General features: G+C 39.2%; 1 protein-coding gene and 1 long non-coding RNA gene across 2 annotated transcripts in view; one reads left to right on the top strand and one right to left on the bottom strand.

The window, feature by feature from the left end:
- Positions 1-16817, top strand: part of LOC309505013 (zinc-binding protein A33-like) — a 136280-nt gene that overhangs the window by 107477 nt on the left and 11986 nt on the right. The window lies entirely within an intron of this gene.
- LOC309505131 lies at positions 6488-8933 on the bottom strand. Its single transcript, XR_014208308.1, has 3 exons — positions 8012-8933; positions 6665-6753; positions 6488-6534 (listed from the first exon to the last, which is right to left on the bottom strand). It is a non-coding gene; the product is annotated as an uncharacterized lncRNA (long non-coding RNA).

Here is a 16817-nt window from a genome sequence, read left to right as displayed (position 1 = left end):
ACTTTCACTCACTCCTACAAGTCTACATCCCTAACAGAAACCTACGATCGGTCAACGAGCGACGTCTCGTGGTTCCATCACAGAGAGCCACAAAATCACTTTCCAGAACATTCTCATTCACAGTTCCATGCTGGTGGAATGCTCTCCCCACCCTCATCCGGAATGCAGAATCCCTGACAACATTCAAAAGACAGCTGAAAACCCATCTCTTCTGTGAGCACTTAACCTAAGAAGGGTTTTCAGTTGTCTTTTGAATGTTGTCAGGGATTCTGCATTCCGGATGAGGGTGGGGAGAGCATTCCACCAGCATGGAACTGTGAATGAGAATGTTCTGGAAAGTGATTTTGTGGCTCTCTGCAGGTGATGTTCCTTCATCCATGTTGAGATGTCCGCCAGACAGCTTGAGATCCGTGCAGCTACTGTGGGATCATGCTATTCTGAACAATGCCTGAACTTTGTATTTTGAGCACTTCTTGCGTTGTTTTTTGCCTCTTCACGATGACTCGCTTAATTTAGTCCTAATTTGTAAGTCGCTTTGGACAAAAGCGTCTGCTAAATGACTAAATGTAAATGTAAATTTGCTGACTTTCTATCAGAGTTAGTATTGGCTGCAGATAAAGTACTAATTGTTGGTGATTTTAATATACATATAGATAATGAAAAAGATGCATTGGGATTGGCATTTAAAGACATTCTGAACTCTATTGGAGTTAGACAACACGTGTCAGGACCTACTCATTGTCGTAATCATACTCTAGATCTAATATTATCACACGGAATAAATTTTGATGCCGTTGAAATTCTGCAGCAGAGCGATGACATCTCAGATCATTATCTAGTCTCGTATAAATTACATTTAGCCAAGGCTGCAAAGCCGACTCCGTGTTACAAATATGTTAGACCTATCACTTCTGCCACTAAAGATTGCTTTATCAATAATCTTCCTAATCAGCTTCATCATCTCAGCATCCCCGATAGCTTAGAAGAACTAGATATTGCAACAGAAACTTTTAACTCTCTCTTTTCCAGCACTTTAGACACAGTTGCTCTGTTGCGCTTAAAGAAGATTAAAGAAAATAGTCCAACGCCGTGGTACAACGAGCACACACAGCCAGAAGAGCATTCCAGTAGTCAAGCCTAGAAATGACTAGGGCCTGGACAAGAATTTGTGTTGCATGCTCAGTTAGGAAACGAGCACACTCAGGCCCTTAAGAGAGCAGCCTGAAAAATGGAGCACAACTGGAAGAAAACCAAACTAGAGGTATTTTGCATTTCATGGAAAGAGAGCACGATTGCATACAGAGAGGCCTTAAAAGCTGCTAGATCTGCTTATTTTTCAACCCTATTAGAAGAAAATAAACAAAACCCTAGGTATTTATTTGAAACAGTGGCTAAACTAACGAAAAAGAAAGCTTCAAGCCCAGACGTCTCCAAGCAACACAGCGGTAATGACTTTATGAACTTCTTCACTTTTAAGATTGATAACATCAGGGACAAAATTATAACTATGCAACCGTCTACAACAGTATCGCATCAGGGAGTGCATTGTATTCTCCCTAAGGAAAATTCGATTCATTTATTGCTATAGAAGAGGAAGAATTCGCTAAACTCATTAAATCATCTAAACCGACAACATGTTAGACCCTATACCGACTAAGCTACTGAAAGAGATGCTCCCAGAGGTCATAGATCCTCTTCTTACTATCATTAATTCATCTTTGTCTCTAGGATACGTACCTTTAAGCTGGCTATGATTAAACCGCTTGTTAAATAAACACAACTTGATTCTACAAAATTAGTCAATTACAGGCCGATCTCGAATCTACCCTTTCTGTCAAAGATACTAGAAAAGGCAGTATCTTCACAACTATGTTCCTTTTTTAGAAAGAAATGATATCAGCGAGGATTTTCAGTCAGGATTTAGACCGTACCATAGTACAGAGACAGCTCAGTAGTCAGATGATTGTGTTCACTCAATGGCTGGCTGTCGAAGTGGTGTCCGCAAAATAATATAGAATTCATAGACAATTGGAAAAGTTTTTAGGGCAGACCTGACCTGTTGAAAAGAGATGGTATTCATCCCTCCTGGGATGGTGCTGCTCTTCTCTCTAGTAATATGGCACATAGTCTTAGAGCTCAAACATGACAATCTGGGGCTCAGGTCAGGAAGCAGACAGACTGGCTTAACTGACCGTCTGCTAGCTGTCTCACGTCACCAAGGTCTGATAAATCCCATCACATTGAGACTCTTTCACCTAGCTATCATCACATTGAGACTGTGTCTGTTCTCCAAATTTGGAAATCCAAAAAACCTTTCAACCCATCTAAGGTTAAAATAATTGATGTTCAACAAATAAAAAAACAGCTATAATACATGCCCCAGCCCCAGTCGTTGAATAGTTAGGCTGGTCTTTCATGGCTCTTGGAGCCCGAGCCCCAGCCCCAGTCGTTGAATAGTTAGGCTGATTGGATTAGCATCTATGCATTTGAATAATTATGCTGATTGGATTAGGATTGGTAACACTCTAGAGTCTAGGGCGGGTTCCTAAACCTGTATACTTAGTTTTCATGCTTTGTTCCGAGTGTATCCACCTCTATGTAAATCCTTCCCCCTTGAAATGTATATAAACACGGGTGCACATAACTGGTACGCAGGTACGCATGCGCAACAAAAATCAGGAATGCGTAATGCGACTTGTGTTACTCCGCGCCTTTGCGTACTTAACCGATCTTTTCATCTAACCTTACACATGACATGTTGCTTGTCAACTAAGTTATACTGTCAGAGATGTCCAAAAAGCAACAGACATTAAGCAGCTTCTTTGGCGTTTCACCACCTACAAAGAAACGTCAACTGGAGTCAGAGCCGAAAAAAAGACTTTTTTCGGAAAAGTGGCTCAAAGATGTGCAGTGGCTTGAAGCTAACGATGAGCGAACGGAAATGTGGTGCAAGATTTGCCGCTCAAATCCACAACTAGCAGACAAAACAGGTGCGTTTTATAAAGGCTCAAAGAATTTCAACCATCCTTTATTTGACAAACATGAAAAGAGCAAGGAGCACAAGAATGTGGCGCAAGCTATTGCTAATAAACAAGCTAGCCAAGAAGAAATGTCCAGTTGCCCACTTGCCAGATGGCGAGACAAGCTGAATGAAGAACAGCGGCAAGCTCTGTTTAAAATTTTTCTCCTCGCCTTCCATAAAGCTAAACACGCACGTCCCATGTCTTCCTATTCTGAGGATATTCCTTTACTGAAGCGGCTAGGAGTAAATGTCGGAGGTGCATATCATTCACGTGAAGGGGGCACACGGATCATGCAAAGCATCGCCCGCGCCATCAGCGGGGAGTTACGAGCCAAGTTGCAGTCTGCTGAATTTTGGGGGTTGCTTTTTGATGGACCTGAGGACATCACAAAAACTGAGCAGGAAATCGTTTACATCGTTTCTGTGTCCAGCAACGGGGAGTTTTCCTCAGACTTTATTGGACTGATTGAATTGGGTGCTGACCGAACTGCGCAGGCCATAACAGACGGACTTGTTAGACTTTTCCAGGACACAGGCTTGGATGACTGGACAACAAAGTTGGTCGCTGTGTGCACAGACGGGGCTGCTGTAAACGTCGGTATGTACAACGGCGTTGTGCCAAAACTCCGGCGACTTGCTGTGGTTGGAGACTCCCTTGTGCACATTCTGTGCACCGCACACACACTGGAGAATTGCGCAAAATCAGCTGATCGCAACGTTACTTACTGTGAGACATTTAATCGCTCTGTGATCAAGCTGCTGCAGTTTTATTTACAAAAAGGTGGAGCAAAAAAAACTGCTGAACTGAAGAAGCTGTGTGAAGAAAATGGGATCTCCTTTGTGAAACTGGGTAAGTTTCATAATATCAGATGGTCTGCATGGAGGCATGAAACACTGTTAAAAATATCAAGACTATTGCCAGCCATTAAAATGCAACTGGCTACGAGTGATAACAGTGACTTGCAGCATATCTGCACAGAACGTTTTCAGTGCTTTCTGTCAAATATGCTTGACATTGGCAACATTTTGAAGACCACATCCATTAGGTTTCAGAAGGAAAAGCTGACCATTGGAGAATGTAAGGATGAACTCATGTTGGCCATTGGACAATTCACACTTCTGCTTGATGGTGAAGGCCACAGGGCACACACTGTTTCTAATGCTGATGCTGACAGAGACAAGACAAACTTACTCAGGGGGTTAATTGAAGAGTTTGAAATCAGATATGACTCACTCAAATCATGTGATCACTTCTTAGTATTTGATCCTTCAACATGGCCTCAGGAAATGCAAGACCTCCACAGTTTTGGAAATGCAACAGTTTGCAGCATTCTCAAGAAATATGAGGCCACATTGCAACTTGACAAAGACACCACTGTGACAGAATGGATGCGCTTAAAGCAGGCAGGAAAACGCCTGGGAGCCTCTTCTGTGTATGACTTGGTCCAAATAGTAAATACAAGTAACCCAGATGCTTACTCCAACATCAACAAGGTGGTTAAGCTGTCTCTTACACTGCCTTTAAGCAGTGCAGCTTGTGAGAGGGGATTCTCACATCTCAACATAATAAAAACCAAGTACAGATCTCGTCTGTCACATGCTCGTCTCTCAGCCCTGATGCAGATACACCTGTCAAAGCAGACCACAGAGACATTTGACCCAAAGCATGCTGTTGACCTGTGGATGGAGACAAATCGGAGGCTCAACCAAGGACAGGGAGGTGCATCTGCAGCATCTTCATCTACCATGCAGGAAGCTGAAGCAGAGGACAGTGGGGGTGACTCTGAAGAGAACAGTGGTGGCGACAGTGAGCAGTGTTGTATAAAGTACTAGAAAGCAATACTTGAGTAAAAGTACAAGTATCGTACTAGAAAAAGACTTTGGTAGAAGTGAAAGTTACCTTTTAGAATATTACTTAAGTAAAAGTCTTAAAGTATCTGATATATACTGTACTTAAGTATCAAAAGTAATTTTCTGATATTTAATGTACTTAAGTAATTGAAGTAAAAGTAAAAAGTTTTTTTTTTTTTAAAGCAAGCGGTTAGAACTTTGGGTTTGTGAACTTTATTGTGGCTTTCTTATAGTAAAGCATATTCAGGGTTCCAACTTCCCATATCTTCTTAATCTCACTCATCAAATCAAAATCACAGTCTTTTCCAGGACTTTTCAGGCACAATTCTCTTAAGTTCAAAGAACAAACAGCATATTTTTAGAGCTGACATCAAAGAAAAAAAACTGAAAAAGAAATTTCACTTTTGTATGAACTTCAGGTAAAAATGAAAAATAAATAATCAAAAAAAAAAAAAAAAAAAAAAATTGGCCTGATGGTAGGGAGAATATTTTGGTCATGTGGTATGAGCATTTGTAGGGCTTACTCCCCAGGTCACCATCTCACACACACACAGCAACATTAGCCCAACATTATCCTATAACCACTGAGTTTTGAGTTAATTAACATAAAAGGAAATCTCAAGTTTGACAAAACGTAAGATGCTTTTAAAGACGTGAATAGCCCTTAACACTTTCTTTCTAACCTGCCACTGATTAACGTAGCAGTTCTCAAAAAATATTTCTCAGTCTAACATTAGCCTACCTGAGGAAATATTCGGCCTGGCAGTTATGCTATACCAAAAACAGTTAAGCGTGTTTCAGTATTATGGACATGTCTTTGAGAGTTCTCTGTTGAATTAAATCAAAAGGTAGGTGCTCGCTCGCATAGATATCGGTGCTCGAGCTTCCATGGCGGTTTCAGTTGTGCTTCCTCCTCCTTTGGCATGGCAACAAACAAGCATTACACTGGAGCGCGCGCCGTGCGGAGCGTGCGTAATGCAATCTAGAAGCAGTGATTCGCCAAACCTCCCTTATTGCAGTCGCACACATTTCTTCTGATTTTATTTTGTAGTAACGAGAAACGAAGATGCTTAGTGGAAATATATTGGAGTAAAAGTATACATTTTATCTAGGAAATGTAGTGGAGTAAAAGTGAAAGTTGACATAAATTTAAATAGCGAAGTAAAGTACAGATATGTGAAATGTCTACTTAAGTACAGTAACGAAGTATTTGTACTCCGTTACATTACAACACTGACAGTGAGGAAGACTGCACTTATTAAGACCACGCTACATATGGGGTGAGTACCAAACACCATCTCCTGGTACTCACCTGAGTAACTCACTAAAAAAGTTATGTGCACCCCTGTATATAAACTACAATGTCTACTGCCCTAGTTAGACTTGATGACTGCAGCTACCGACAGCTCGTGTTCTAAATAAAGAATCCTGCTGAAGAAACAACCAAGTCTCCTGGTCTCTGCTTTGACGAAGGAAAAGTTTCCAACAGATGTCTGAACCGAGGTATGAACCGAACCGTGACTTCTGTGTACCGTTCCACCCCTGATAATAATATATATATCTTAAGCAAAGTAGGCCTAAGTAACAAATGTGTACAAAGTTGCACAAGTTAGGCTCCGGGCCGGCTGTGCTGTATTGTGTAGCTTAAGTGCAACATGGAGCTTGAAGACAAAAAGAAAAAAAGAAAAACAGGAGAATTAACTTTTAGCAAGTTTGGAGGAAAGTCGGAGGTATGAAACGACTTTAAACAAGTCATGGTCATTGACAACATGTGTGTTAATAATGACTCACTGTCATCTAAACTGGAGAGATCAGGCACAGGCGGCAACTCTTGATCCTGGAGGGACCTCGGACACACAGAGACTCCAGATCTTCTAGACCTGGCATGGCACACACACCAACTCAGCATCATATTGCATCCACAAACAATAAGTGTAGGCTATTGTAATTGTCAGAACATTTGGTAAACTAACTAAACACTATTTTACTGAGTTTAGTGACAGCATAGTGCAATAATTGGTATAGGCTTCTGGTTTTACTATTGCTTGATACAAATTTTACAATTTCAGTTTAATTCTTGTGGTTTTATTCTGATCTTGATTCAGTTTGGATACGTATTGGGTACAGTAGATACATGTTAATTTCTCTCAAGAAAGAAAATCACACCTAATGCTGTAAACAGGCTACAGAGATCCCTGTCATCTGGTATAATTAAAGGTTAAAAATTAACTACTCAAATTAAACATAGGCCTAATGTGGATTTTATTACAAAAACAACTTTATAATATTTTAATGATATAGTACGTCTCACTTATTTCTGGTTATGTTTACTTTCAATTTACTGTGGTCAATGAGTTGTCAGTGTTCGTCTAAACTAGCGACCGCGACGCTGAAGTGTGTGAGAACAGAGGAATAACATCAGTACGAACCACCAACATTTGTTTATTTGGATTAAATATTTGAACCATTCTGTGTCATTTTTCAATGTCAATCTTTTCACTATTTACATGTTTATGCCCAAAATGCTATAATATTCAAAGTAGTTGATGTCATTCTCCTCTACGCTGTGTGCGTTATTGATTAAATAGTCTAGCCTATTTAACATGTTTACAGGCACCTCGGGCAACCCATTTTAAAAGACTGGATTAAACACCAGCGCACACAAGCAATCCTTTTAATAGTCATTCATTTAAAAATGTAAACCCAACAGGTATGAAATGTCAGAAAGAGAAAAAAACTGTTCATGAGAAGACGAGCATATCGGACTGCCGCAGCTTAGTGGATAAATATATTTAGCTATTTATTATTCAGAATGCTCAGTTGGAATATTTATAGGAACATTTCAGCAGGCTCAAGATAATAAATACAGAGATTATTATTCACTGTTTTAATCAATTGGCAGCCATAAAACACAGTGATAATAATCTTTATTCTCATGTGTGGAGGTGCTGATTGGATTAGGATTGGTAACACTCTAGAGTCTAGGGCAGGTTCCTAAACCTGTATACTTAGTTTACATGCTTTTTTCTGAGTGTATCCACCTCTATGTAAATCCCTCCCCCTCCTATCTCACTACTGTGTCTATAGACTGCGTGTTTGCACTACAGGAGCATAAATTCTGATAATTGCTGGACTGACCTGCTCTCACACACGCTCCCTGCCTGTGACGTCACGAACAGAACTGGCGCCTGTAACGGCTCGACACTCCTGGGGGACAGCGACGGCTCCTCCGGGTTCGGGCAGCCGACAGGAGTTCCTCATTCACTGCTCCTCCCCATCAAGCGGACGGCAGCAGGCTCCGGCCCACGGCGAACGGTGGAGACTCCTCCACACCCTCCTCCCTGTCTGTAGATTCCTGTAGCTCAAACAGTAGAGCGTTGGTGCTTGCAACGCCAAGGTCTTGGGTTTGATTCCCAGGGAAAGCAAGAACTGATAAGAATGTAAATGTCTACCTTGAAATACAATCTAAGTCGCTTTGGATAAAAGCATCTGCCACATGCATAAATGTAAATGTGTCAACCATAAAGCGTCTGCTAAATGATTCACTGTAATGTAAATGTCCAGGCCTGGTCCTCTCCTGTTCTTCACTGTCGTCACTCCTCCGTGAGACACTCGAGACTGGTGCTCGCCTTGTCCTGCTTGCCTCAGTAACGCAATTAAATAATGTTTAAAATATTAAGAATCATTAAAACTGCTCGACTGAAGAACTGGCTGTTATGTGACAGTAATTTCATCTATTAATCTAGTTATTTATTAGTCTGCAGACCTGCCAACCTTGAAATTATTTTTGAGTACCATCAGTGGTACATTATAAACAGGACACGCATTAGCTGAATGAACGTTAGCCAATACAAACATATTTATAAAAAACTGTTGACAATGAATAGACAGGACTTATATTGTTCAGAGTGACTATGAATGACAGAGCGTATTTTTAGAGTCAATCCATGATGCGATCAAGTCAAGTCAAGTCAAGTTTATTTGTATAGCGCTTTTCACAATACAGATTGTATCAAAGCAGCTTCACAGTATTAAATTAAAATAATACAACAAAGTTTGTTTCAAGAGGAATTTATTGATTGATGTGGCAAGGAACCGAAAAACTCCATCAAGTGACCTAATGGTGTCCTAAAACTCCATCAGGTGACCTAATGGAGAAAAAAAAATAAACCTTGGGAGAACCCAGGCTCAGTCGGGGGCCAGTTCTCCTAGCCAGTTCTCCTAGTCCTCATTTATGAGCTAGAGGCCGGATTGTAGTTTGAACTGTGGGATTATATGAATGCCTGGCCGAAGAGATGCGACTTTAATCTAGTTTTAAACTGGGAGAGCGAGTCTGAGCAACGAACAGTATCAGGAAGACTATTCCAGAGTTTTGGAGCCAAATGTGAAAATGCTCTCCCTCCTTTGGTGGTTCTGGATATCCTAGGTATGACCAAAAGCCTTGAATTTAGTGATCTTAAAGAGCGCGATGGATTATAGGGTGATAGAAGATCCGTTAAATAGACTGGAGCTAAGCCGTTTAGGGCTTTATAAGTCAGTAGCAATACCTTGTAATTAATACGGAACTTTATAGGTAACCAATGCAGTGATGATAAAATCGGTGTTATATGATCATATTTTCTTGATCTCGTAAGAACTCTAGCGGCGGCATTTTGGACTAACTGTAGCTTGTTTATTGAGGATGCAGGACAACCAGCTAATAAAGCATTACAGTAATCCAGTCTCGAAGTCATGAATGCGTGAACTAACTTTTCTGCATCAGAAACTGATAGCATATTACGTAGCTTAGCAATGTTTCTAAGGTGGAAAAAGGCTGTTTTTGTAACATATGAAATATGATTTTCAAAAGACAGGTTGCAATCGAGTATAACACCCAGGTCTTTTACTGTAGAGGATAAATTAACAGGACATCCTATGATGTTAAAGTTGTATTGTGCGAGGTTTTGTGGGTGGTTTTTTGAACCGATAAGTATTACCTCTGTCTTGTCTGGATTTAATAAAAGAAAATTACGCGTCATCCAATCTTTTATATCTTTAACACACTCTGTCAATTTGGAAAATTTAGCGTTTTCATCCGGCCGTGATGAAATATATATTTGAGTGTCATCAGCATAACAATGGAAACTAATTCCATGTTTCCTTATAATATTTCCAAGTGGCATCATATATATTGAAAATAACAGAGGGCCTAATACAGATCCCTGCGGCACTCCATAGTTTACTGGAGTTATGATCGATTTTTCTCCATTTAAATAGACAAAATGGTAGCGGTCAGATAGGTATGATTTGAACCAGCTTAGTGCTTGTCCTTGAACACCAGTATAATTTTGTAGTCGATCTAAGAGTATTGTGTGATCTATAGTATCGAACGCAGCACTAAGATCAAGTAAAACTAGTATTGAGATACAGCCTTGGTCAGAAGCTAAAAGTAAATCATTTGTGATTTTAACAAGCACAGTTTCAGTGCTATGATGCGGTCTGAATCCAGACTGAAACTTTTCATAGATATCATTTTGTTGCAAGAAAGAGCCCAGTTGAGCGGACACCACTTTTTCTAATATTTTAGACATAAATGGAAGATTTGAAATGGGTCTATAATTTGCTAGATTATTATGATCTAATTGTGGTTTCTTAATGAGAGGTTTTATAACTGCCAGTTTAAATGTTCTTGGAACATGACCTAAAGATAAAGACGAGTTAATAATATTGAGGAGAGGCTCTTCCACTACAGGTAACACTTCTTTCAGTAGTTTAGTTGGTATAGGATCTAATAAACATGTTGTTGTTTTAGATGTAGTGATAAGTTTATTTAACTCTTTTTGTTCTATAGTTGTAAAGCACTGTAATTGTTCTTGCGGGGTGATAATTGAAGCTGAATTATAAGGCGCGATTGAAGATTGAACGTTTACAATTGTGGTTCTGATGCTTTCTATTTTTTCAGTGAAGAAGTTCATGAAATCATTACTACTGAACTGTAACGGGATATTTTGTTCGGGTGACGTCTGTTTATTTGTTAGTCTAGCCACGGTGTTAAATAAAAACCTTGGATTGTTTTGGTTGTTTTCTATTAGTTTGCGGAGGTGCTCAGCCCTGGCCGCTTTTAGGGCCTTTTTATAACGTGACATACTGTCTTTCCACGCGATTCTAAAGACCTCTAAATTAGTTTGTTTCCATTTACGCTCTAAAATACGGGTTTCTCTCTTTAAAACATGCGTAGTATTGTTATACCATGGTGCTTTATTTTTCTCTCTGACCTTTTTTAATTTAATAGGTGCAACCACATCCAATGTTCTAGAGAGAATGGTGCTCATAGTGCTAGTTAGTTCTTCTAGTTCATCTGTTTGTTTGGGTTCAGGCAGCAGCCGAGACAGATTAGATAAGCAATTTGAGAAATTATCTATGGTGGATGGGAGGATTGTTCTGCCTGGTTGATAATGCGACGCCGCCTGACATATTACAGCAGTACGTAATATGCAAGTTACCATGTAGTGATCAGTGACTTCATCATTTTGTGGAATGATATCTATATTGGTTGGATCGGTTCCATGTGATATAATTAAATCGAGTGTATGATTAAGACGATGTGTTGGTCCGGTGACGTTTTGCTTGACCCCAAATGAATTTAATAAATCTGTAAACGCAGCTCCTAACGCATTATTTGGATTATCTACGTGTATGTTAAAATCTCCAACAATTAGTGCTTTATCGACATTGACTAATAGGTCTGAGAGAAAATCTGCAAACTCTTTTAGGAAATCAGCGTAAGGCCCTGGCGGTCTATATACGGTAGCCAAGGCTAGAGATAATAGGGATGTTTTTCTAACATCTAAGAGCGTAACATTTAGTACAAGTACTTCAAATGAAATAAACGTATTACCCGTTTTCTGGGTAACATTTAGAATATCTCGATAAATGGTTGCAACACCTCCGCCACGACCAATCAGACGGGGCTCATGCTTATAACAGTATCCAGGAGGAGTAGACTCATTAATACCGAAATAATCATTTGGTTTAAGCCAGGTTTCAGTAAGGCAAAGTACATCGAAGCTATTATCTGTGACTATTTCATTTACAATAACTGCCTTAGGTGTGAGTGATCTAATGTTTAGAAGACCTAGCTTTAGAAATAGTTTTTGTTTACTAATAGCAACATTTTCTGTTTTAATAACAATTAGATTTTTCCTAGATCCTGCATTAGATTTATTATTTGATCTCACTAAACGAGGAATAGACACGGTTTCTATGCAATGTTCTACACTAGTATTTATATCAGTTGGATTGGTGCAGCAGAGACTATGATTTGGACTTTTGGTTACTAGTCAAAGGGTATTTAACATTTTGGAGATGTTATCTGACAGAAGATCCGCTCCGAATCTGCTTGGGTGTAAGCCATCAGCACGGAAAAGCCTAGGACGCTCCCAAAACAGATTCCAATTATTTACAAAGAGCAGTTTCTGCTCATTGCACCATGACATTAACCATTCATTTAGCGCAAATAATCTGCTGAACATTTCATGCCCTAGTCGGTACGTGGGAAGCGGTCCTGACACAATGATCGTTGTTTCAGGCGATGTGCTGCGTACCGTATCGATTAGATTCCTAAAGTCTTTCTTCAGAATCTCCGTCTGGCGCAGCCTGATGTCGTTCACTCCCGCGTGCAGGACCACAGTTCCGACGCGCTCGTCACCGTTCAGGATCTCGGGAACGCGAGCAGCGATTTCAGAAACACGAGCACCAGGGAAGCAGTGACTTTGCACCTTACTTTTACCTAACGTAGCGTGTACGTGCCGAACGATGGAATCGCCGATGATCACAGCATCGCGTTCTGTTTCGCGTAGAGGGGAGAAGCGGTTTTGTGTCGATAACTCGAAAACCGGGAGGGTCGGAGAAAGTCTTGGTCTAAACCTGACTCGCGTCTTCCGCTGCGGAACCACCCATGCTTCGTGGTGGCGTGTTGGAGCCGGAGTGAACGAGACCATGGCTGATTTCGACCGATGCTGAGGAACGCACGGAGTAGACGCGGTCGGAGTCAGCGGGTTAGTAACGTTAAACACTGATTTGTGTGCATCGGCGCGTGATGTTTCAAGAGCCAAACACCGGTCTCTCAGCTCGGCCTGTCTCAATAAAAGGTTGTGGATCTGTTTCTCAACAGCTTCCAGCTCAGACTGCAGTGCGTGCAGCTCAAATGTGTCCTCACCTGCACCCATGCGCGTAATTTGCACGGGGGTTACGGGGGTCATGACCCCCTCAAAAATCAGATCCAGCTAATATAACCCCCCCAATATCATCACATAATTCAGATTAAAATAAATATGAAATATTCCGAATGAATACTTTTGTTCGTTTTCTTTATTAATTTCATTTGCCAGCAAGAAAGATAGTATCATATTTTAAATAATCTGTAATGTACCCCCCGCCCACCGCACCGACTACTTGGTATTACCCAACCCGCTTTCTCTACCAAGTTTGTTCACACTATTTTGCGCGGTCGCTGGGATGAATGGTTGGAGAAAGCTGACGGTGCATGCTAACGGATGGAAAGATGAAAAAGGACACTGAAAGGCAGCCAGACAACGATTTTTCATTGTTGGTCGACACAAGCCAAAAAGAGGAAAAATCCTGACCAAACGGAGGTAGCTGCTACCCCTATTGCTAAGTTAGCTGTTAAGTTAGCTCAGCGTTTCTCAAAGGGTGTGGGCGCGGCCCACTGGCGGGGAATAGAGACATGACAAGTGGGGCGCGACAAACAGGTTTTGTGCCCATCTTTTTAATTCCTTATATTTATTGACCATACACTCAAAACAAAGACACATTTAAATGTAAGCCTTGCTTAACCTTTTCACACGTAAGTTTACAAGTTTTTCAAGGCGACCGTTATTGATCGTAGTATCACTTTATGGTTCCCATGGAGACGTGTCATTCATTGCTTGTCACACCGCAGCCACAATAGCGCTGAATGACTGATGATCTGCTTTTATTTCCTTCTTTATTAAAAATTTCACAAATTTGTTAGCTATAGCAGGATATATCATATATTTCAATTGTCAAATATGTGCAAGTGGATGTGTTTTGTTTTTCAAACACCTTTATAACGATCGCGTTAGTTGGATTTTAGGTAACGTTATCTTATTAAAATACCTAACAAATATATTATTATTATTATTATTTTTATTTTATTTTTTATTTTATTTTGTTCTTTTTGCATGGAGTTTGCAAAGTGACAAAATGAATCAAAGCACAACTAACGTTAGTCCACACTTGTATTTTCTCAGTTTCTGAATTTGATGTTATCAGAGGCTAAATGCAAACACAATTTTTTTTATCTACTTTTGAGTCTTATTTCATGCAAAGTGATAATATAATTGCACTTTCATTTTCTCTATTTGAAAGTTTTTAATGCTGTTATTTGATGTTAAGTTTTTAAAATGTGATGTTAATAAAATACATTTTAACAGTTAAACTTAAAGCCTAGTTTATTGACATTTTGTTGGGGTGATTGGGGACAGGTGGGGCTTGGAACCCTTATACCTCCGAAGTGGGGAATGGCAGAAAAAGTTTGAGAAACACTGAGTTTTGGTGATGCCCACCAATATGTGAAATCTGTTCAGTATAAAGGTGCAAGCTGCACTCCAGTCAGTGTGCCACCCTGTATTGTGTAATGTATTGAATTGTGCATAATACATTTGCTGCATGTAGGTGCCAATACAGTGATGCAGTTGATTAATCTTTAAGTTCTTTCTTTTTTTTTTTTTATAAGATATTGAACACACACAAAAAAATCAATTAAATGGAAGCTGCCACTGCTGGCTAGTGCTTAAACACTTAATTTAACTACTGTGTGTCATTATGGCATAAATAGTCAAGTGAACAGCTGCATTTACGTTAGCCTAAATCAGTAAAAGTATCACAATGTATTTCTAATACAGGAACGGCAAATTAGCATGTTACCCAAGAAAATTATTCAATAAATAAATAAATAAATAAATAAATATGCCGTGAGTTTAACCCCCCCAATGGTAGACCCAAAGTTACGCCCTTGCCTGCACCAAGCGGTAGACTACTTACATCTGATATATTCGCCATTTTAACAGATGGACAGTGAGTTAGCAACGAAGCTACCAGTGATGCTATCAATATTAATACTAATTTATATTATAAGTTTGTTTGTAAGTGAGTGTGGAGAAGACGTGTTCAGCCGTGATCCACGGACGTAACCTTTAAGAGTATCCGGCGTTGGATCACTAATAGGCTTGAGACGCATCTGCTCAACAGTCCGCGTTGTAACAATGAGGTTTGAGCAGTAACGTTAGTGCTTCTCAGTGAGGAAAAGTAGAAAATGTTTGTTGTAAGCGAGTTTAAAGAGAAAAATCAAGAATTATAAATCAAATCGATAGAGCTCCAAAAACAACAACGCATTCAGACGCGACGCATGATAATAACAGGACAAGACATTACTCACCGTGTTTGTTGAGTGATTCTTACTCACCTGAGCTTTTATGAACTCAAAGGCGCGAGAGAAAATAAATAAATAAAAATAGCTTAAGCAGATCAAGCAGAGGATTAAAGGACAAGTTCGGTATTTTACACTTAAAGCCCTGTTTTCAGATCGTTTCTGATGAGTAAAAAAGTACCTTTTTACCTATTTACTGCAAAATTCCTCAACTACACCATTAGCATACATATGAAATATAACATTTTTATGAAAAAAAAAAACACATTTATGATGATCAATTTTAAATATGAGTTGTTTCTGGATATTGATCTAGGTGTTAGATGCAGAATTCTGCCATCTGGTGGTTAGATGTTTTTTTGTAGATAATATAGTTTTAGCCAGAGTGTAATTACCATATACTTCCAGCAGAGGCCCCATAGAGATCCATTCATTTTTCTGGATGTGACTTATTGCTCTTATAGCAGTTTTTTTTATGAATTATATATTTAAACATTTTAAAATACATTAAATCAGTGTTTTGTCAAAGTTTTGAATATTTTTTGTTGTTGTTTGAGGTCTTTTGAAGTGTCTTGTTATTGCAATTATGCTATATAAATTTGCAATAATGTCACATAAGTTGCCACTAAAAGAAAATACTTGATTGCCATTACATATTATTTCAATAATCAAAATGTATAAAATGATTCACTTTAGAATAAGAAATTAATTTTTAAAAAGTAAAAAATAAAAAAATAAAAAAACAGCTATAGGCGGATAGGAATAGGAGTGAAGAGTAAACACCTGTGTCTGTGTGTGTTTGTGTGCATGCACTTGCATGTGTGTGTGTGTGTAATCATGTTCATTCCACATTGTTCTTTTGCTCTAGTACCAGGCCTTCATTTATGTGTGAACATTTTTAGATTCATGCTGGAATTATTGATTTTATTTCCCAATTTCTATAAAAATGTTCTCTTTTGCAGTCACACCTGTTTGTTTGTGTTTGTCTCTCTGTGTGTATGTTATCTGTGTGTAGTCATGTTCTTTCCACGTTGCATTTGTGCTCTCATACCATACCTTCATTTATGTGTGAAATTTTTTTGATTTATGCAGAAATTATTGATTTTATTTCCCAATTTCTATAAAAATGCTCTCTATTGCAGTCACACCTCTCTCTGTCTGTGTGTGTGTATTTGTGTCTGTGTGTGTGTGGGTGCATATGTGTCTGTGATAATGTTCATTCCACATTGCATTAGTGCTCTAGTACCAGGCCTTCATTTATGTGTGAGAATTTTCAGATTTATGCTGGAATTATTGATTTTATTTGTCAATTTCTATAAAAATGCTTTCTATTGGAGTCACACCTGTGTGTGTGTGTTTGTTTGTGTGTGTTTGTGTGCGTGAGCATGTGTGTGTGCAAGTGATCATGTTCGTTCCACATTGCATTTGTGCTCTAGTACCAGGACTTCATTGTGGTATTGAAATTTTAAGATTTATTCTGGATTTATATATTTT

The sequence above is a fragment of the Leuciscus leuciscus genome (genome assembly GCF_965113295.1).
Source record: "Leuciscus leuciscus genome assembly, chromosome: 8".
NCBI lineage: Eukaryota > Metazoa > Chordata > Actinopteri > Cypriniformes > Leuciscidae > Leuciscus > Leuciscus leuciscus.
Note: the sequence above shows the minus strand (reverse complement) of the source record. Positions and strands in the feature narration are given on the sequence as shown.